Genomic DNA, 23,210 nt, shown 5'->3' with positions numbered 1-23,210 from the left:
AAGGTGAGAGTGATTAGTTAGACCAGAGGTGGAGGGATTGTCACGCTATGGTGGGGAAAAAAATAAAAATAAATGACTTAAGTCAATGCTACAGTTTGAATTTAAAACTTATATTTGTGTGAACTGTGAAGTTAAGTCATGGATTGTGGAAACCAACTAGTGTCGGGTGATTGTATACTACATTTAGCACTGACTAATGCAGAGTTGCAATGCAAGGTGATCAGCTAAAAGTAGATGGCTCTGTATGTGTGTTATAATTAATCAAAATTAGTTGATTGATAAAAAAAAAAAAAAAAAAAAACACGATTAATCGAACATGAAAATTTTAATCAGTAACAGCCCTAAAAAAAATTAGATTTAAACTTGTAAAGAAGTTTGAAAAATAGGCCTTAAAGTTGTTAATATAAAATTAACATTACAGATAATTACTCACAGCACAAATAAAAAATAAGTATGGTAGCTGCCTAATAAGAAATTGCATTTACTGAGTTGGTTCCTTGAAAAGTGCATTGACGTCTTTAAAACAAAAAGGTAAGGTAGACACTTCACTGATAGACATTGCTTTTTGGCCATTTATCCACATCGCACACAAGTAAATTATGTATGATTTAATAGAGGATAAGTGCTTTTTAAAAAATATTTCCAATCCAGATAATGTTCTGAGATGCTCTGGAAATGCTGGGCAATGATTCAAACATTTGTCAATGCGGAGTATATTGTTAGTAGTACATAATACGATTGGGCTCCAGCGCTGAGACTTCTGCCTTTCTTCTCTCGGAATGAAGTAAGGAAAGCATCATTCACTAAACATGCCCGTACTGCATGGAATAGCCTCCTTATCTGAAATCAGGCTCCAGATAACAATGAAAACATTTACCAGTCACACATATCTGATTCTTTTTGGATTAGTAAGAACACAAAACATCCTATTACTACTGAGCAATCCCAAAACTCTGCAGCTCTTGAACTCATGAGAACAAAAAAATGGCCATGTTAATCTTAAAGCAAATTCAAAAAAACAAATTAATAAAAAATACAATTTGATGTAATTTTAATTGCAAATCGCTCAATTACTCGAATGTGATCTCAACCTACTATCAGGCTCTGCTCCAATACACACATCCTGACAATGAATTAAACATGCTGAATGAGCAGAGGGATTTACCAGCTTCCTTCTGCTCTTTCACAGTCCAATCAGCAGGCAGAAGGTGGGTTCATGACCAAGCTGTCACATCAAGTGATAAAACATTTTTTACCCTAATACTGGGAATGCACTAAGGTAAAAAAATGTTTTAACCTTATAACCACTTTTAGCCTAACTTAAAAGGGGTTGTAAAAGCAGAAGGTTTTTTTTTCCTTAGGCCCCATTCACACCTAAGCTTTTTGTAGCTTGAAGCCTGAAGCTACAAAACGCTTGAGGGGGAAAAAAATCCATTATTCTCTATGGAGATGGTTCACATCTCTCCTCCAAGTCACCTGAAGCCCAATGCCTGAAGCTCAGACAAGTTCTGGACCCTTTTTTCGGGTAGATTCACAAAGGAAGCAGATGACAAAATATAAAAACATAGCAACAAATAATGAAACAGATGATCATTTTTCCTATTGGTTACGCTCAGGTGTGAATGGGGCCTTAATGTATGCTATGCAGCAAGGTAAAAAAAAAAATTCTATGTGCAGCAACCCCCTCTAATACTTACCTTAAACCCGATCTTCCACCAGTGATGTGCACAAGTGCCACAGCCGTTCGGGACTCTCCCTACTGATTGGCTGAGACACAGCAGCGATGACATTGGCTAACTGACTTTGACAGCAGCAGGAGCCAATCTGAATGGACACACAGAGCTTTGGCTCGGGTGCCCCCATCGCAAGCTGATTGCTGTGGGGGCATGGGACAGGAGGGAGGAGCAAGAGACTTGGCTAGGGACCTGAAAAGAGGAGGACAGCACAGTACAATGGCGGCTGAAGGCCAACACACCAGTTCCAACAAGCTAAACAAAATGGCAACTGTTCCAAAACTACATTCCATAGTCCTGAGCAAGCCCAGATGTGATGACTGTCTTTGGGGACACAATGTGCCTTATGCCCTGTACACGTTTTTCGGGCAGAATAAACTCTGAAGGTTTTTCCGACAGAGTTCAGACGGAATTCCACTGAAACGGTCTTGCGTACACACGATCACACCAAAGTCCGATCGTCAAGAATGTGGTGACATACAGCATATATGACAAGACTAGAAAAAGGAAGTTCAATACCCAGTAGGCAATGGCTTCCGTCTCGTACTTGCTTCAGAGCATGCATTGTTTTTGGTCCATCGGAACAGCATACAGATGAACGGTTTTCCCCATAGGAATTGGTTCCATTGGAAATATTTAGAACATGTCCTATTTCTAGGTCCGTCAGAATTTTCGAAAAAAAAAAAAAAGAAAAAGTCAGATGAGGAATACATACAATCGGAATATACAATGAAAAGCTCCCGAAGGACTTTTTCTGACGCACATTCCGCTCGTATGTAAGCGGTATTACAGAGAAATGCATCAGAATGTTATTCCTGGACAGCTTGTTATAAAGAACAAATGTTGGCAATATTTCGGTATACACAATTTATATTATATATATATATATATATATATATATATATATATATATATATATATATATATATATATATATATATATATATATATATATATATATATAGCACCGATACCGAAACATATTAAAAAAAAAAATTTTTATACAGGAGATGGTCAGAGACTGGGGACACGGTACAGGAGGTGGTCAGAGACTGGGGACACGGTACAGGAGGTGGTCAGAGACTGGGGACACGGTACAGGAGGTGGTCAGAGACTGGGGACACGGTACAGGAGGTGGTCAGAGACTGGGGACACGGTACAGGAGGTGGTCAGAGACTGGGGACACGGTACAGGAGGTGGTCAGAGACTGGGGACACGGTACAGGAGGTGGTCAGAGACTGGGGACACGGTACAGGAGGTGGTCAGAGACTGGGGACACGGTACAGGAGGTGGTCAGAGACTGGGGACACGGTACAGGAGGTGGTCAGAGACTGGGGACACGGTACAGGAGGTGGTCAGAGACTGGGGACACGGTACAGGAGGTGGTCAGAGACTGGGGACACGGTACAGGAGGTGGTCAGAGACTGGGGACACGGTACAGGAGGTGGTCAGAGACTGGGGACACGGTACAGGAGGTGGTCAGAGACTGGGGACACGGTACAGGAGGTGGTCAGAGACTGGGGACACGGTACAGGAGGTGGTCAGAGACTGGGGACACGGTACAGGAGGTGGTCAGAGACTGGGGACACGGTACAGGAGGTGGTCAGAGACTGGGGACACGGTACAGGAGGTGGTCAGAGACTGGGGACACGGTACAGGAGGTGGTCAGAGACTGGGGACACGGTACAGGAGGTGGTCAGAGACTGGGGACACGGTACAGGAGGTGGTCAGAGACTGGGGACACGGTACAGGAGGTGGTCAGAGACTGGGGACACGGTACAGGAGGTGGTCAGAGACTGGGGACACGGTACAGGAGGTGGTCAGAGACTGGGGACACGGTACAGGAGGTGGTCAGAGACTGGGGACACGGTACAGGAGGTGGTCAGAGACTGGGGACACGGTACAGGAGGTGGTCAGAGACTGGAGACACGGTACAGGAGGTGGTCAGAGACTGGAGACACGGTACAGGAGGTGGTCAGAGACTGGAGACACGGTACAGGAGGTGGTCAGAGACTGGAGACACGGTACAGGAGGTGGTCAGAGACTGGAGACACGGTACAGGAGGTGGTCAGAGACTGGAGATACGGTACAGGAGGTGGTCAGAGACTGGAGACACGGTACAGGAGGTGGTCAGAGACTGGAGACACGGTACAGGAGGTGGTCAGAGACTGGAGACACGGTACAGGAGGTGGTCAGAGACTGGAGACACGGTACAGGAGGTGGTCAGAGACTGGAGACACGGTACAGGAGGTGGTCAGAGACTGGAGACACGGTACAGGAGGTGGTCAGAGACTGGAGACACGGTACAGGAGGTGGTCAGAGACTGGGGACACGGTACAGGAGGTGGTCAGAGACTGGGGACACGGTACAGGAGGTGGTCAGAGACTGGAGACACGGTACAGGAGGTGGTCAGAGACTGGAGACACGGTACAGGAGGTGGTCAGAGACTGGAGACACGGTACAGGAGGTGGTCAGAGACTGGAGACACGGTACAGGAGGTGGTCAGAGACTGGGGACACGGTACAGGAAGTGGTCAGAGACTGGGGACACGGTACAGGAGGTGGTCAGAGACTGGGGACACGGTACAGGAGGTGGTCAGAGACTGGGGACACGGTACAGGAAGTGGTCAGAGACTGGGGACACGGTACAGGAGGTGGTCAGAGACTGGGGACACAGTACAGGAGGTGGTTGAGAGACTGGGGACACGGTACAGGAGATGGTCAGAGACTGAGGACATTGTACAGAAGATGGTCAGACTGGGGACATGGTACAGGAGATGGTCAGAGACAGAGGATGTGGTACAGGAGGTGTCCCCCCATTGCAGCCAGTGTGCCTGTGCCCCATTGCAGCCAGTGTGCCTGTGTCCCATTTTGCAGCCAGTGTGTCCCATTTTGCAGCCAATGTGTCCCATTTTGCAGCCAGTGTGCCTGTGTCCCATTTTGCAGCCAGTGTGCCTGTGTCCCATTTTGCAGCCAGCCTGTGCAGGGAAGAGAGCCGCCTCCGCCGCCTGTTTAATCACAGCGCTGGGAACATCACAGCTTTCATTTCAATAGCTGTGTGTTCCCGGCCGCGCCGTCACACACAGCCCCTCCCCCTTGTCCGGGCACTTTGATAGACAGATCATCCGTCCAATCCTGCGGGTGATCTGTCTATCAAAGTGAAAAAAAAAATTTCTGTTTAAAAGATTTTTTACATTATTTTTGCAATAAAACATATTTTTAAATAGTGGCTATAGGTCTCCCACTATTTTCAATATAGCTCTGAAAAGAGTTTAATATAGTGTGGCAATAGCCTGCTCCCTCTCCCCCCAATAAAAAAGTTTTTTCCGGATACCCGACATACTACACCATGAGTGGGTTTTTTTCCCTTTGAGGAACTACCACCGGATACAAGATTGATTCCTTCCCTTATAACGAATAAAACCTTGGAGGATTTTGGAAGACAAAGCCGAGCGGTGGAATCCTCAACAATAAAGTGGAATACAGCCTACATGCCCATAACCCCTTAGGGGGTGCGTGGATTTGGTGAGTGGGGACCCATGAGGGGGAATGAGCACGGAAGTCACCAATAAGCATTCATGATCACGAAAGTCACCTTCTTGTCTCCTGAAACAGAAAATTTGCATATTTGTGGATATCTGATAGAAGAATTATTGTGGACTATTTCTGCTATTTTTATTGTTATTTTTGTTGTTTAAAACTGGTCTAGGTTTTTCACAGTTTTTTTTTGTATTTGTTTTTGTATATTTTTTGTATTTGGTTTATGTTTTTTTTGCTTAGTTCTTTTAGTTTATTTTTTGGGTCTTTAAGCTGTTACACTTCCCATGTATGGGGATTTCTTTCTAGAATATCACAAACTTTGGAATCTATTTTACACTAATTTGTATATTTTTCACATATAATTGGTAAACGTAGATAATTGGTACACATAGATTAATTATTCCATGTTGTAATATTAGGGGAAATTAGGTTTTCCTCCCTGATACACACCCCTCTATTGGGGTTTAGATATCACTCATTTTCTTTGGATAAAATATTGAGGAACTGTTTTAGGTTAACTTACACTAGTTGGTATAAGGTGTATTAAATATAATCTGGATATATTTTAGGCCTGAGGGCCAATAATGGTGATTTTAATAATCCTAATATTTTGAATATATATTTGAGGTAGCGCCAGTAGCCCACATTAATCATTCATCTTATAACACGAGCTGTTGATTATAGCCCGTGTATTTTAGGGAGGCAGCAACCTCTTGATAAAGACAAAAATAAAAATGAAAAAAAATTAATTAAAAAAAAATTAATAAATAAACAATTTTTTTTGGTAGTGCGCTAGCACATATTTATCTTCCTATCTATTGTGCTCTATTCCATAAGCGCGGCTCCTTTCTGTATAATTGCATATATATATATTATATATATATATACACACATACACACACACACACACACACACCCCTAGGCCCTAAACTAACCTTTCTTACCCTGTACCAAATTAAGACATGTCCAAGATGCACACTCAAATTACAGCACCAGGAGTAGGGTTGCCCCCTTGTCACTTTAATCCCAAACACATATTAATTACACAGCTTCTGAGGCTAATATAATGCAGATAAGGCACCAAGTGAGTTTAATTACCACCCTAATCAGCCACAGAACCTGTGTAAGGAATACGTGTTCCATCCGGGTTTAAAGGCATGAGGTGGCAACCCTAGCCAGGAGGCCAGCACAGTGAACTAATACATCCAGCTTTAAAGTCCTTTTGTTATAAATAGGGTGCACATTTCTATGGAGGTGAAGCCAAGAATGAAAATTGGAATCTACTAGAACACCTCACTGTGCAAAAATCAGGCAATAATGATATTGAAGGTTAAGATAACCAACAATGTTACTCTACTGAGATAGCCATACATGGCTGAATCGATTTTCCCCATTCACACATTCGAGGTGGATGAGGAATCCTTCATGCTGCGTCTTTGTATTCTAACAGCAGGACTTTCCCACCATCAGAATACACTGAGCAGCACTTCAGCCAATTGGCTGCATGCACTGGTCAAGTAAAAATTTACCAAAAAGCCTGTTCAGGAAAAGTTTATTGACAGATTGACTTCTCAAGAACAGGAACCACCATACATCGATCGAATTCCTGCTAAACCAGCCAAATTTTGATCCGTATATGGATATATGGCCAGCTTGAAGTGGTTGAGAAGGCAGAAGGTTTTTTTTTATCTTAATGCATTCTATTTAGGATAAAAAAAAAAAAAACTTCTGTGTGTAGCAGCCCCCCTAATACTTACCTGAGCCCCATCTAGATCCAGCGATATCCACAATGCCTTAGCCATCTGGAACGCTCCCTCCTGATTGGCTGAGAGTGAGACACAGCAGCACCATTGGCTCCTGCTGCTGTCAAAGTCAATTAGCCAATTGAGTGGGGCCGAACTGCAGCTCTGTCTGAATGGACACACAGAGCTGTGGCTCAGCTCGGGTGACCCCATAGCAAGCTGCTTGCTGTAGGAATACTCAACAGGAGGGAGGGGCCAGGAGCATCAAAGAAGGACCTGAGAAGAGGAGGATCTGGGCTGCCCTGTGCAAAACCATTTCACAGAGCAGATAATCAAGAAAGGTTTGTTATTTTTATAGAAAAAAAAACAAGACTTGACAATAAGTTTAAGAATGTCACTATCTTAACCACTTGCCGGCCAGGACATTGCCAAAAGACGGCTATAGCGCGGTTGGCTTATTCTGGGAGGGTGTCCATGGATGTCCCTCCCAGAATGTTGCTCTCGCGCAACCCATGGGAAGCGCTCCCGGAAACATCCATGACTGTTGGGTCCGGAAGACCCGGCACATCACGGTAAATGGCCGCTGGTAGCAGCCATTTACCACGTGATCGCTCTGTCAAATGACAGAGCGATCACTTGTAAACATCACGCCGGTGCCTCCCTCCCCTCTCTGTACAGTGCTAGGGGGATAGATTGTAGCAGCGCTGTGGGCTGGATCTGTAATGCCCACAGCACTGCTCAGTGCCAATACTTTTCAGTACTCTGCCAATACTCTGATAATACATTTTTAACAGAAACAAAGAATTTATTTTTATATTTTTTTAACCGAATTTTAAGCCTTTGATTTATAGAACAAAAAATAAAAAATAAAAACAGCGGTGATTAAATACCACCAAAAGAAAGCTCCATTTGTGTGAAAAAAAGGACAAAAAAAAAATCATATTGGTACAGTGTTGCATGACTGAGGATTTGTCATTCAAAATGTGAGCGCACTGAAAGCTTAAAATTGGTCTGGTTTGGAAGGAGGTTTAAGTGCCCAGTGTTCAAGCGGTTAAAGAAGGTGCAAACTAAAGCTGACCACAAGCAAGGTGGATGGAGGAATCCCCCCCCCCATCAGGACATATTGAATTCTGTGGGCAGGACTTGTCACAATCAGAATACATTGATCAGCGGCTGCTGCTCCCTAAGAGATAGCACTGGGTAGGTCCACCTTATGGAGGGATCTATTATACTCCCAATCTCTCTGCTGCCTCCCACTGTAGCCAATTAAACCTGAACTTAGTTGTGGTCCCATGCTCCCAGGAATAGGAAGGTGGGTGGCAGGTGGGGCGTCACAGCACTGGCACCATATACAGATGCCCAGATCCCTTCTACATTAGCTACTGCAATCTATAGCTTGTGTTGTGTTAAATGCTTCAGACTCTTGAAATACGTACTGTAATACTAAGGTAGCCCATAGATTTGTGGACTTGATTCTCCCATCCAGACATACTTGATGTGGATGGGGGGGGGGGGGGGGGGGGGGGAATCCTCCCTGTTGAGCTATTGTATTCTGACAGTGGAGATACTTCCCCACCTTCAAAATACACAGATCAACACTGCCATATAGCTACCTCTAGCTGGTGGTGCTGATCAAGCAGGAAAAAATCCGACAGGGCTGGTAGATCGGCTTCGGTACAACCTTCCTACCTGTACATGGATTAAAATTCAGATGGTCGCTGATTAACTAGGAAAATTTAGATCAATGTAAGCCCAGTGTTACCCTATTGCCTGTTCCTGCAGGCTCCAGCGATATGGGCAGTCGCTCGCCATCACCATAATCATCACATAGAGTTCAGGGATATTAATACTGCACATGGAGGAGACAAGCACGCTCCTGCGGCTCAGAGCACTGGACCAGTCGCATGGATAAAGGAAGCCCGACAGAGTCAGGAATAAAGTTAGTATTATTGCTTATCCCTGTACTCCTAGAGTAAACACGCATGAGCATTTACCCCTTGCAGCTAGGGGGGGTGGGACGCTATTAGGGTACATTTTGTCTAAATTACTGGAGTGCAGCTTTAACCACTTAAGAACCGTGTCACGCCAATATGAATACGTCACCTTTAAGACGAGGCATTGTGGGCACATGCGCACCCGCGCCGCGAGCTCCGCGAGTGTGACCGCGGGTCCCGCAGATGTCTGTTGGGAGTCCCGCGATCATCTAACGGAGAGGAAGAATGGGGATATGCTTTTGTAAACAAGCATTTCCCAGTCCTGCCTAGTGACCTGTGATCGGGAGCAGTGATCAGTGTCATGTCACACGTAGACCACCACCCCCCCCCCACAGTTAGAACACATCCCTAGGATGCACTTAACCCCTTCAGCGCCCCCTACTGGTTAACCCCTTCATGGCCAGTGTAATTTTTACAGTAATCAGTGCTATGTCCCAAAATGGCGTTAAAAGTGTCCAATGTGTCTGTCATAATGTTGCAGTCATGATAGAAATTTCTGATCAGCGCCATTACTAGTAAAAAAAAAAAAAAATAAAAAATTATATTAATAAAAATGTCATAAAACTATCCCCTATTTTGTAGACGCTATAACTTTTGCGCAAACCAACCAATAAACGCTTATTGCAATTTTTTTTTTTTTTACCAAAAATATGTAGAAGAATACGTATCTGCCTATACTGAGGAAAAAAATTGTTTTATATATTTTTTGGGGATATTTATTATAGCAAAAACAAAAAAAAAAATAATACAATTATATATATATATATATATATATATATATATATATATATATATATATATATATATATATATATATATATATATATATATATATATATATATATAAATATAAATGTAATTGTCGCTTTTTTTGTTTATAGCGCAAACAAAAACCGCAGAGGTGATCAAATACCACCAAAAGAAAGCTCTATTTGTGGGGAAAAAAAAAGGACGTCAATCTTGTTTGGGAGCCACGTCGCACAACCGTGCAATTGTCAGTTAAATCGACGCAGTGCCGAATCGAAAAAAAAAAGTGCTCTGGTCTTTGGGCAGCCAAGTGGTTAAGTTAGCAAACTTTCTGCATTGTTTTATCTACATGCGGAGTGATGGATAATTCAGACCTGAAGCAAAACAGCATGAAAAGATTCAGCATGAGATTAGAGTAGAATGGAGAAAAATCTAAAAAGTAATTGGTAAAGAAAAAAGGAAAGAAAAAGTACTGTTTTTTTTCCCCCCCATGATAGCTGGGGTCACCTAAATTGATGATAAATTATAAACACATGTAGATATGACCTCCTTATTGCACCCAATTTCTTGGATTTACATTCTTTAGGCTGGGTTCACACTGCTGCGGGGGGAGATCCGGATGTGATTCGCACCGCAAATCACATCCGATCTCCGTAGCGATGCGAGTTCAGCCATACAGATAGTATGGCTGAATTCGCATCGTTCCCGCAGCAAACTCGCACGGGACCCTTTTTTGGTCCGCAACAGAATCGGATCGCATGGGGGTTCACACCGTGCGATCCGATTCCTGTGCGAGTCGGCAGATCGCACTGCGATATGCGGACGGATCTGGGGGTGTCATTAACATATCATTGACACTCCCAGCCGTCCGCATAGGGCAGTGTGAACTGCGGGCGGGAGTCATGCGATGCGGGAAAACGCCGCGGATTCGCGGCGTTCCCGCATCGCAGCGGTGTGAACCCGGCCTAAATGTCATTGTAAATTGTGTCTATCAGCTTCCTGCTTAAAAAGCAAACAAAAAATTAATATAACAAAATAAAAACACTTTAAAGCAAGTAAATTTTTTTGGTTATAGAACATATCTTGTCTAGATCTCTAAACAATATGCAGATCAGTCTAAACTGATGCATGCTATTTCCAGCAGGAGCCTCTGTTTGCTGATAGTACAAAACAACAATGCCATGTGTGAGGGGGTTCGCTCGGTAGCAGGTGTGTGTGACCCCCTGGATGGGTTCACAACACAAAGTCAGGCACAGCAGACAGCGGTGTAGGTGCAAAAAACAAAAGGTCCGGTTTATTTAGGCTACATGCAGTGATACATATAACAGCAAAACAAAATAAAACAAGAAAATAAATCCTGGTCAGCTTGACCTCTAACTACACACGTAGACTCCCTGTCTAACAACTGGGTGCAGCCTTGTGCTGCCCCAGTCCCTGTCTCTATTGTAGGGGTTTGCCACACAGGCGTTAACTCACCGCACAGAACAGATCTCAGACTCCCCAGTCTATACACACAAAACTGGTTCCAGGATGGAGCATCTCCCTATGCATGCTGGGGTTTTTTGTAGAGGTCTTAATGAGCCCACTTACTTCAGCTGGGCTCATTAACTCTTCCCCTCTAATTGTAAAAGTCTGCATAAAGCCTGAATCTAGGACACACATATTTCCCATCCTGAATACAACCAGGTGATTTTACCTGCGTGCTGCCACACATGTTAAGTACACAAGTAGAATTTGTCATAACAGTTACGTATCCCATAGCTGCCCACTTCTTACCAAGGCAACAGTCAAATTAAAGGCTAATGCTGGCCATATATTTCAGTCAAATTTTTTTAATTTTAAGAACCTCTGCTCAATTTTATCAGTATTTGTTGGGTCAAATAGCCAGGTGGATGGAAAAAAAATGTCTGGCAAATTTCTATGGGTTTGTTCACAGTCGCGATTCAGTAGGGGTAAAAACCTGCGGTTGAGCTGCATTTTTACTGTTCCTTCAACCATTCCCCCTGTTGCTGCTGAGGCAGCGGAGGGACATGTATACATATTGCAGCTGCGATGCTTTGCGGCTGCCGTGGAGCGTGCTTCAGAATGTAAAGTCTTTTAGGTTTGGTTTACACCTACACCGGCTGCGGATTGCCCTGTTCTCCGTTTCAGGGTCGAATAGCGGCAGAATCTTTGCCTGAATTCGGCCCTGAACCGCACAGAAGATGCACAGCGTTTCTGTGCTGTGCGCTCCGCAGCTGCCCTGGAGACATGTGAACCGGCTTCATAGAGAGATGGTCACATGAGATTGTAGGTTTCACACATCAATTAACTGAAAATAGCATTAAATATAAAAAATACACAACGCAATAAAATGTGGTATTTAAAATGGCCGCGGTATCTTTATTGGTATTAAAATTGAAATCTATTTAAAAAAACTTTATTCAAATATCAATAAGTAAATAAATATATATTCAAAATTTAAACAAAAAACTTTAAATTAGCTCAGTCATAGAACTCGAGCTATAAAATGAATAATTAATAAAACAAAGTGCCCCCTTGATTCAAGGGTGACATAACCACATAATGGTGCCAGCGACAGGGTGGACGGGAGGGGGAGCTCGCCAAGCCGATCCAGGACAACTGTGAGCGGGGTCTGTCAAGCAGGGCCTTTTATAGACCCATACATGTGCGGAAAAACATTTCCCGCCTAAAATCCTTGTGACAGGTACTTTTTTTTTTTTATTTATATAGAATTTACAAAAAAAAAAAAAAAAAAAAAATAAAAACTTTATTAAAAAAACGTGGCAGCCACAATCCCGTGTTGTGGGCTCTTAGTCTGTTCCCACTTGTCATTCTCCTGCTATGCAAACTGGATGTGGTGAAACCTGCATCCAATTTCGCATAGGTGTGAACCCAGCCTTAAAGTCTAAATGAGGCCAAACAGTGTATGTAGTTTTGATTTGGGAAAGTCTAAGATGAAACAACATTTTTGAAGTGCTTTTGAATGACATTCCTCATCGAGTGTATCAAGAATTTTCATAGATATAGTTATACAAAAGTTCATCAAAAATTCTATTAGTGTATGGCCAGCTTTAATCCACCTTAGAGACCATGTTTCGTGCTACTCCTATATATTATGGTCACATACACAAACTTACGCCCCCATTTACTTGAATCACAAGGTTCTTCTCCCTTCGACCTTCTGTCTGTGTTTGAATTCACACACCAGAGTCACCCATTAAAAAATACGTCAAAAGCTCCTAAACTCATATTTAGAAGCAGTGTGCATGAGGCCTTACTGATCACTGTGATCCTAAGAACCACATTTACTAGGCAGCATTAGACCTGGTTTTACACAGGGCTCAACAAACCCCAGGCGTCAGGTGACCATTGCGACCAGAGGTTTCAACCTGGCATTGGTAGGCCCGGGACCGGCATAGCGGGTGCCGCTGGGTAGAGAAAACAGGGGAGATGGAGGAGAGTGGACCTACTTCTGCTCTCCTCCCCAATGATTTCAGGGTCCCCAGTGACTGTTTCCCTGGCCACCAAGGCTGGGAAAGAGTGTAATGCCATGTGCATCGCATTAGACCCCTTTCACACTGGGTCATTTTGCAGGCGCTAAAAATAGCACCTGCAAACTGACCTGAAACAGCCGCTGCAGGAGAAGCACCGGCAGGAAAGTGCCACTATTTTTACTGTTAGTGTGCTTAGTTTACATCGGCTCACCGCTGCTCTGTCTCTCTTTGGGATGCTCGGCGGGTCGCGGCAGCCATCGCAGCTGCCAGACCTGCTGATTGGACACAGCTGTGTCCAATCACAGCAGGCACACGCCCCCTAAGTCATATGCACAAAATAACATACAGGTACATGATTTGGTGCACCCGGGCCGCCCTGCTGCAGTAAATGTACGTGTGGCGGTCCGGAAGTGGTTAAAGAGAAATTGCAGTCTGCTCACATAATTTGTAATAAATTCTTCTTTGCCATTCTGGAGCTTCCCTCCAAGCACTTTGCATATTATTTTATATATACAGTGATTCTGCACTTGCCAAATATGCTGCAGAAAGCTCCCTGTTTAACTATCCAAAAGTTAAAAACAACAAAGGCAAAAGATTTAACCACTTGCTGCAAACCACCGTAGCTGTACGTCGGTAATTTGATGCTAAATACCATTGTTATGGCAGCAGATAGCTGCCATAATCCTGGTATTTTCAGCAATGGTAGGCGGTCTTCTTTAAGATAAAAGTCGTCTCTGTGGTGGATTCGCCGCAAGATCACTTTTATCAGGGTGGGAGAGGGCCCCCTTACTTGGAGCCGCCAGCAGCAGCAGAGACGATCGGGTCCTTTCCCCTGAGAGATGGCCCCCACTCAGCTCCATAACATTAGTTGACAAAAGCGACGTCAAACATCACTTACAACCAATAGTTTTAAAGGAGAATTTTTTTTTTTTTTTTTTGTATTGCATTTAAGTTTAAATGTGAGAGCTGGGGTCATTTTGACCCCAGATCTCATATTTAAGGAGGTCATGTCATGCTTTTTTTCTATTACAAGGAATGTTTACAAAGGAATAAGAGTCCAAACCACACATGTGAGGTATCGCCGCGATCATTAGAGTGAGAGCAATAATCCTAGCACTGGACCTTCTCTGTAGCTCACAACTGGTAACCTGTAGAAATTTTTAAACGTCATCAATGGAGATTTTTAAGTGCCAGCATCTGTCGCCATTCCACTATTTTGAAGCATGACATTTTGGCTCAATTTTGAAGTATGACATGTTGGGTATCAATTAACTCGGCATAACATTATCTTTCACAATATAGAAAAAAAATTGGGCTAACTTTGGTCTTAGTTTTTCCCCAAAAAATTGTGCTTGTAAGACCGATGTGGTCTAGCCCCAGACCTCCTTCGTAATGCTGAAGTGATGACCTATAGGGGGCTTTTAAAGTGTCACCAATGGAAAATATAGGGTACTGACTGTTTAACCACTTCCTGCTCGGTGGTTCCATAATCCTGACTGTCATATTACATCTTTCAGGATAACAGCCGGCGAGCGCCCACAGCGTGGCGATCGGTGGTGCGACGTGTCAGTCTGACACACTGCAACACTGACCTTGGTAAAGAGTCTCTGACGAAGACTCTTTACCACATTATCAGCTTTGTCCAATCACGGTGTAAACAGGAAGAGCCATGTATCGGCTTTTCCTCACTCGCGTCTGACAGAGGTGAGTAGAGGAGTGCCGATCGACTGCTCTCCTGGCGGGGGGTCTGCGCTGATGACCAACAGGTATGCCGATTAGCGCCCATATATGATGCCAATCAGCGCCCATCGGTAATGCCTGCCAGTGCCTCCTTATCACTGATGCCCATGAGTGCCATCATTCAGTGTCCAACAGTGCCGCCCATCAGTGCCACCCATAAGTACCCATCAGTTCCCGCCTTTTGGTGCCCAGTGTCGCCTATCAGTACCCATCAGGGCCACCTATGAGTGCCCATCATCAGTGCCAACTCATTACTTCCACCTCATCAGTACCCATCAGTGAAGGAGAAAACTTATTTAAAAAAAATAAAAATGTATAACATTTATTTGTTTAGAAAAAAATAAAAACCCCAAAAGGTGATCAAATACCACCAAAATGAGCGTGCAATTGTCAAAGTGTGACAGAGCTGAAAGCTGAAAAATGGCCTGGGCAGGAAGGGGGGAAAAGTGCCTTGTATTGAAGTGGTTAAGGTTTGACATGTTGGGTGTCTATTTACTCAGTGCAACCTTGGCTTTTATAGTTTACCAAAAAATGGGATCATTTATTGTGTTTTTGTGCCCCCTAAAAATTAACTTTTAATGTGTTTTCTTTTTTTACTGGAATTTTTGTGTTTTTTTTAGACCTTTGCGGTAATATGTGTGACATAAGAAAATTGAAACTACCAATATTTTATTCTGTAGGGTGTCTGCTTTCAGAAAAGATATAATGTTTGGGGGTTTTATGTAATCTTCAGGCCTTAAATTATTTTTTTTAAATGTGTGAAAAAAAAAAAAAAAAAAAAAAGAAATAAAAAAAAAAAAACGTACAAATGGCTCCGACTATGAAACGGTTAAAAGGACAAGTTCACCTTTGGGGACATGTTACATCCTTAAGATTTGTTAGTTTTAAAAAAATAAATAAAAAAAATAAAAAAACTGCCTCCTAACTTTTTTAGCTTAGCCAATTAATCAATACCTGGTTTAACCGGTATTTCCACTTCTGCAGTCAAAGATGAGAAACCCCCACTATGTTTGCTATAGGTTCCCATGCATACATTAAAAAAAAAAAAAAAAAAAAAAAAAAAAAAAGAAGGTTTCTTAACTTTTAGATGTTTCTAAGGAGAAGGTGTCATGGCGGATTCTAGGAATTTCTGGACAGTCTCACATTGTTTTTTTGTCCCTACACAGACCAAGCTATGCAGGATGGTGGTTTCTATAAATGTTTAACCCTTCCTTAGGCAAGAGTGTTCAAACCTAATATAGCTGATTACGAAGAAGTACAAATACAAAAGCTTGTAAAGGTTCTTAAGAAAGTAAAAAGCAACCAGTATTTTTTTTAAAAGAGTAACTCCATATTTGTTAAGAAAAAAAAAACATTCCCCTCCAGGTGTTCTATGTACATTGCAAGGATTTTAGTAAACTTTGTTGCATAGACCTACCTTTTATTATTCTGAAAAAACTACCTGTTTGTCTGTATCCATGTGCAATGTGAATCTGTATGGGAGTGTTTTCCTAATTATTAAACAGCTGCTGCACTTGCAGGCTTCTAATGAGGAAGGGTCTGCAGCACTTTAGACAAGCATTTAAGCAAAATGACATTTTCGTTGCAGGGGATCCCCAAAATCTAACTTGTATCTCAGTGCAGACTTCTGGGAAAATCAGTGAGCCAATCACACAAACAGGTCATTTTTATTAACATTTACTTGCAATATGACTTGTGATAGCAATTCTATATTATTTTTGCTATTTGTTCCTGTGGAAGTGGGGTTACCCTTTAAATATTTTTTTTCACATTATGCTATGTTAATGGCAACACCTTACAAAGTAGTTGTCACAATTTGGCTGCAAAAGTGTAATTGTGCTTTAAAAATTATAGTGAGTAAATAAATGAATGAATAATAGAAAACTATTTATATAAAATGTATTTATTTTTAAAAATTTTTTTGCTGTATTATTCAAACATTAGTTGATATATTACTGATGTTTGTAGTGAGTGCTTTTCATGTGTTTTCTTTGTATTGCAATACATTAAATCTCACGGTGAAACTGGGCGACATTACAGGACGCTGGCCCGTAACAAGAGAGCATTCTGCACACTGTCTATACGGTGGGAGGGGGGGGGTGGTTAAATAAAAAAATGCAAATATAATATATATATATATATATATATATATATATATATATATATATATATATATATATATATATATATATATATATATATATATATATATATATATATATATATATATATATATATATATATATATATATATTTTTTTTTTTTTTTTTTAAGTGAAGCAGTTTCCATGACTTCTAACAGAAGGTTGTGAAGATTATGTTGGAGTGTACATCACCTCCCATGTTTCTGCTTGAGCAGACTTTTCAAAATAAAACAATTAAAAAATATAAATAAAAAAAACAAAACAAAACAAAAACAGAAAAGACAGAAGGCAGACTGCATAGACAGTGTCTAGTCCTCTTCTACAATGCTTGGTCCCCTGTCCCTGGGGCACACATATGGTTTAGATGTCTCCACCCACAACATCTCTCCCAAATGTGACAAGGAGAAATAGAAGAGCTGACAGCTCTGAGTATAACCATTGCACAATGTACTTCTGCCCCCAAGGAGCTCTGTTTATTGGTAAAGATGAGTAAAGAAGGCAAATCTCATCCTCTCTGACATTTCCATAATTTAAAATGCACCTGAAAATGTCTATTTATTTCTGGCCAATGTAGATGATTCTACGTGTTTGTGCCCAACGCGTGTTCTACTATAGGTATTAGTTATATGAAGATATGAGCTCTACTATGCAGAGTACAAGTGACTAATCCAGAACACTCCCCTGGAATAGATTGAACATCAGATCCCACACCTCTACTACTATTATATTTACTTAAAGGGCTAATTCTCATTATTTCCAAAACACACAGGTACGCACGTACACATCTAACTACAGTGCTAGGCACTTTGTACACGTTTTATGAGCATTCTGTAACATTTTGCTGCTTTGCAACATCCATAGAACTTTGCACAATGTGTGTAATATGCAAGTACATGCATTCCCATGCTTAAAACAATGCTTTCCTTTATTTCTGTAGAAGCTGAAAATATTAGTAAAATGCAGCATGCTGTATACTGGCCCAAGGTACAGCTTGGTGAGAATGATGGAGACGCTTTCTGTTATAGTGATGGATACAGGGGGCCTCAAGTGCAGCCCCTGACATCAACAAATGGACACACATATTAACTAGTGAAAGCAATGCTATAGAGAGTGGTCAAAAACTGCAGTCACGCAATAGGAGATGGTCAGAGACTAGGCATATGCTACAATAGATGGTAGGAGGCTGCAGATATGCTAGAAGAGACTGAAACCATGTTGCAAGAGGTGGCCAGCGCCTGGGAGCTTTCCACAAGAGGTGGCCAGCGCCTGGGAGCTTTCCACAAGAGGTGGCCAGCGCCTGGGAGCTTTCCACAAGAGGTGGCCAGCGCCTGGGAGCTTTCCACAAGAGGTGGCCAGCGCCTGGGAGCTTTCCACAAGAGGTGGCCAGCGCCTGGGAGCTTTCCACAAGAGGTGGCCAGCGCCTGGGAGCTTTCCACAAGAGGTGGCCAGCGCCTGGGAGCATTCCACAAGAGGTGGCCAGCGCCTGGGAGCATTCCACAAGAGGTGGCCAGCGCCTGGGAGCATTCCACAAGAGGTGGCCAGCGCCTGGGAGCTTTCCACAAGAGGTGGCCAGCGCCTGGGAGCTTTCCACAAGAGGTGGCCAGCGCCTGGGAGCATTCCACAAGAGGTGGCCAGCGCCTGGGAGCTTTCCACAAGAGGTGGCCAGCGCCTGGGAGCATTCCACAAGAGGTGGCCAGCGCCTGGGAGCATTCCACAAGAGGTGGCCAGCGCCTGGGAGCATTCCACAAGAGGTGGCCAGCGCCTGGGAGCATTCCACAAGAGGTGGCCAGCGCCTGGGAGCATTCCACAAGAGGTGGCCAGCGCCTGGGAGCATTCCACAAGAGGTGGTCATAGCCTAGGCAAATATTACAAGATATGGTCAGAGACTGGGAACATGCTTCAACAGATGTGCTACAAGAGATGTTCAGTGCCGGTAGACATACTACAAGACATGGTCAGAGACTAATAGAGGCAAATATTACAAGAGCTGGTCAGAGACCAGGCACATGTTACAAAAGATCAACAGAGACTAGGCACGTAATACAAGAGATGGTCAGACTGGGGGCATACTAAATCAGATGGTCAGATCCTGGGGCATGCTATAATATATGGTCAGGGATTAGGTGCATGCTACAAGGAATGGTCAGAGACAATAGATGTACTACAGCAGATGGTCAGAGACAATAGACGTGCTACAGCAGATGGTCAGAGACAACAAAAATGCTACAAGAGCTGGTCAGAGATTAGAAAACTTACTACAAGAGATGGTCAGAAAGAAAAGAGATCTTACAAAAGCTGGTCAAAGAGTGTGAAGATGATGTAGGAGTTGCTGGAGACAGTCTAAGCCAGGAGACACATTACATGAGACTGCTAGAGATTTCAGCCATTCCAGCCCCCTTACACATCCATGCCCCTACCTTTGTGCCCCTCCAGCCCCCTTACACATCCATGCCCCCACCTTTGTGCCCCTCCAGCCCCCTTACACATCCATGCCCCCACCTTTGTGCCCCTCCAGCCCCCTACACATACATGCTCCCACATTTGTGCCCCTCCAGCCCCCTTACACATCCGTGCCCCAACCTTTGTGCCCCTCCAGCCCCCTTACGCAATCCGTGCCCCAACCTTTGTGCCCCTCCAGCCCCCTTAAACATCCGTGCCCCAACCTTTGTGCCCCTCCAGCCCCCTTAAACATCCGTGCCCCAACCTTTGTGCCCCTCCAGCCCCCTTAAACATCCGTGCCCCAACCTTTGTGCCCCTCCAGCCCCCTTAAACATCCGTGCCCCAACCTTTGTGCCCCTCCAGCCCCCTTACACATCCGTGCCCCAACCTTTGTGCCCCTCCAGCCCCTTACACATCCGTGCCCCAACCTTTGTGCCCCTCCAGCCCCCTTACACATCCGTGCCCCAACATTTGTGCCCCTCCAGCCCCCTTACACATCCGTGCCCCAACATTTGTGCCCCTCCAGCCCTCTTACACATCCGTGCCCCAACATTTGTGCCCCTCCAGCCCCCTTACACAATCCGTGCCCCAACCTTTGTGCCCCTCCAGCCCCCTTACACATCCGTGCCCCAACCTTTGTGCCCCTCCAGCCCCCTTACACATCCGTGCCCCAACCTTAGTGCCCCTCCAGCCCCCTTACAAATACATGCTCCCACCTTAGTGCCCCTCCAGCCCCCTTACAAATACATGCTCCCACCTTAGTGCCCCTCCAGCCCCCTTACACATCCATGCCCCCACCTTTGTGCCCCTCCAGCCCCCTTACACATCCATGCCCCCACCTTTGTGCCCCTCCAGCCCCCTTACACATCCATGCCCCCACCTTTGTGCCCCTCCAGCCCCCATGATATAACTTGTAGTACATTAGATTTCTCCATGTAAGATCCAATATAAAAGAAACATAAAAAGACAAAATGGTATGGACAACAGTAAAAATAGTAAGATAGAAGAAAGGAATGCAGCAAAACATGTCACTACTATACCCAATCAGAAGAAAAGGTTTCCTTGACTTGTCTGAAAAGCATAGACTTGCCCCTACAAGGGCCCTGAGGGGCCACACAAAAAGTGTGAAAGGGCCACATGTGGACCCCAGGACTCTATGCTGGCCCCCAGATAAACAAGGGGTGATGGTGGCAGTGCTGGATGTGTATATAATATAGATGGAGTTGGCACCTTGGAGGGTAAAGAGCCCCCATAGAATTGACGGATCCTGTGTCCTCTATGACAACAGTGTGTAGGACTATTGTAGGACAAGTGACAGCACAGGGTGCCTGATCCTGCCAGGTATCCCCCCTGATCACACACTGCCCTCCCTCTCCTCTGCCACCCACCTCACCTCGGTCACTACACTGCCATACTCCCAGCGATGGGTGGAGTGCGGGCACACTGCAGCTTCAGTCCGATCTCCGGGCACCCCATGCCGTGACTCCCATGCCGTCCCCGTACGCTGACACCCCGGATTCGCTCCTCGATGCCGCCCCCGTCTACACCTACACCGAAAGCACCGGCGCCTCCCATTCTCCGCCCATCGGACTAACGCGGCCAATCACAGACAAGAGGGGGAGGAGCTGGCTTCTGTCATCTGTGGAGACGGCGCGTTGGAGTGTCAGAGAAGCCCCGCCCCCTCCCCGGCTGTGTGTGGCGTGGTTGGGGCAGATGGCAGAGGGAGGGATGCTGATGTGAAGGGCTATTGTGGTACCCGGATTGGGACAATGCCTGCTAGAAGTACAAGGAGCGGTCATTGGTCTATAACAGTAGTGACAACCATGGATCTGACTTATTTCTGTGACCATTTAAAGGATCATTCCTTCTAAAATTGCTATGTCGGTATTTTGATGGTGGTATTATGTTTACATTTTCTTGGGACTGCACGTCTGCCATGTCTAAGGTCCCACTTTATCCAATGGATATTTTTTTATTTTGAAGAGAAGTGGAAGACAGAACTCAAAATTCCAGAGAGGGCTGGAACAGATCCAGATCTCTCAGGGCTGGTGTCCCCTGGAGAAATAAAAAGACCAGGTGACTCCCCCGCCTAGTTAGTTCCACCTGTGATTGAGATCTCAGTGTGCTACATAGTGATGAACATACAAATAGCAGGAGATTATTGAGTGTGCAGTCTCTGTATACATAGATACAGGCAGTGCCAGGACAAGGTCATCTAGTGCCCAGGGAAAAGATGCCAAATTCCCCCCCCCCACAACAAAATGTTTGAAGATTATGGGGTTGATTTACTAAACGCAAATAGACTGTGCACTTTGCAAAGTGCAGTTGCTCCAGAGCTTAGTAAATGACCAGAAGCTCTGCAGACTTCCATGATTTAATCATGTACAAGCAAAAATGTTTTTTTTTTTTTTTTTTTTTCCTTGCACGTGATTTGGTATTCTTTGCAAAGTGAAGGTTTTGATGAAGTGAATCTAATAAGATTTGGAGCAACTGCACTTTGCAAAGCGCACAGCCTATTTGTCTTTAGTAAATGAAAGCCCTATGCTGCGTACACATGACCGGACTTTCTGTCAGAATAAACGTTGACGGTCTTTCCGACTGAGTTTTCTGACGGAGTTCCCGACCGAACGGACTTGCCTACACACGATCACACCAAAGTCCGTTCGTTTCAAACGCGATGACGTACGACGGGACTAGAAAAGAAAGTTCAGTAGCCAATAGCTGCCTTTGCATCGTATTTGGTCCGTCGGATCTGCATACAGACAAATGGTTTTCCCAATAGGAATTGATTCAGTCGGAAAGATTTAAAACATGTTCTATTTCTAGGTCTGTCAAAATTTTTGAAAAAAAAAAGTCAGCTGAAGCCCGCACACGATCGGATTATCCAATGAAATGATTCCGTCTGACCTTTTCTGCAGGAAAGTCCGGTCGTGTGTACGCGGCATTAGTGTCAGCAAAGATCCCCTCCCTCCCCTCCAAAAAAATGTGAGCACTAATTTGCACGCTTACCCCCAAGCAGAAATTCCCTTTGCAAACCAACATTCTTCCCAAATAAAAAATGCCTCTCTTCCAGTACTTCTGCCAGCTTGTAGATAGGCGGTCTCCATGCAACGTTCCCCACCTCACATGATACCGCAGCGCCCAGGGCAGCTTCCCCTCCTGACCACCCCTTGCCCCAGCCCTGGATACAGGTATACTATAGTAGGTACACATTTAGTCATAGTGAAAAGTCATTTCATTTTTTAATGGCTTGGTTTTCCATATTATCTTTTTTTAATTAGAATTTTTTCAAAATATGGAACACTCTACCAATTTGCGTGTCATCCTTGCACAGGGACATGCTAATCTTTTCTCTATCGTTCCAATTTTAGTACATGTCCTGCCGATGCAAGGACGGTTTTCCATATTTTTATAAGGAGCTCCTATAAATAGGTTTGTAGACTCCATATCTAGCAGATGCAGGGTTAGTTATTGCCCAGATGGAACTAGCACTCAGGTAAAATCCACTGCAGCTGCAGTATTTTGTGTTATTGTTCATATCAAGTTCTAATCAGGTTAAAGTAGAACTTAAAGCGTTTTTTCCACTAATAACATTTTTTAAAGTCAGCAGCTACAAATACTGCAGCTGCTGATTTT

The 23,210-nt window shown here is 44.0% G+C and overlaps 1 protein-coding gene and 1 non-coding gene across 2 annotated transcripts in view; both read right to left on the bottom strand.

Moving 5' to 3' along the window:
* MGAT4A (alpha-1,3-mannosyl-glycoprotein 4-beta-N-acetylglucosaminyltransferase A) overlaps positions 1-21,135 on the bottom strand; it is a 153,710-nt gene extending 132,575 nt beyond the window's left edge. The window contains exon 1 of the mRNA XM_077482746.1: positions 20,968-21,135. The gene's annotated coding sequence lies outside the window, so the exon portion shown is untranslated. The remainder of the gene's footprint in view (positions 1-20,967) is intronic.
* A 1,728-nt stretch (positions 21,136-22,863) lies between these two features.
* LOC143986246 (U6 spliceosomal RNA) lies at positions 22,864-22,969 on the bottom strand. The gene has a single exon (XR_013276459.1). It is a non-coding gene; the product is annotated as a U6 spliceosomal RNA (small nuclear RNA).
* Between the last annotated feature and the right edge of the window lie 241 nt (positions 22,970-23,210).

The sequence above is a fragment of the Lithobates pipiens genome, unplaced genomic scaffold (genome assembly GCF_037356315.1).
Source record: "Lithobates pipiens isolate NorthernLeopardFrog02 unplaced genomic scaffold, aLitPip1_a1.2 Scaffold_16, whole genome shotgun sequence".
In the NCBI taxonomy this organism is placed as follows: domain Eukaryota; kingdom Metazoa; phylum Chordata; class Amphibia; order Anura; family Ranidae; genus Lithobates; species Lithobates pipiens.
This window is presented reverse-complemented; position numbering and strand designations above follow the sequence as displayed.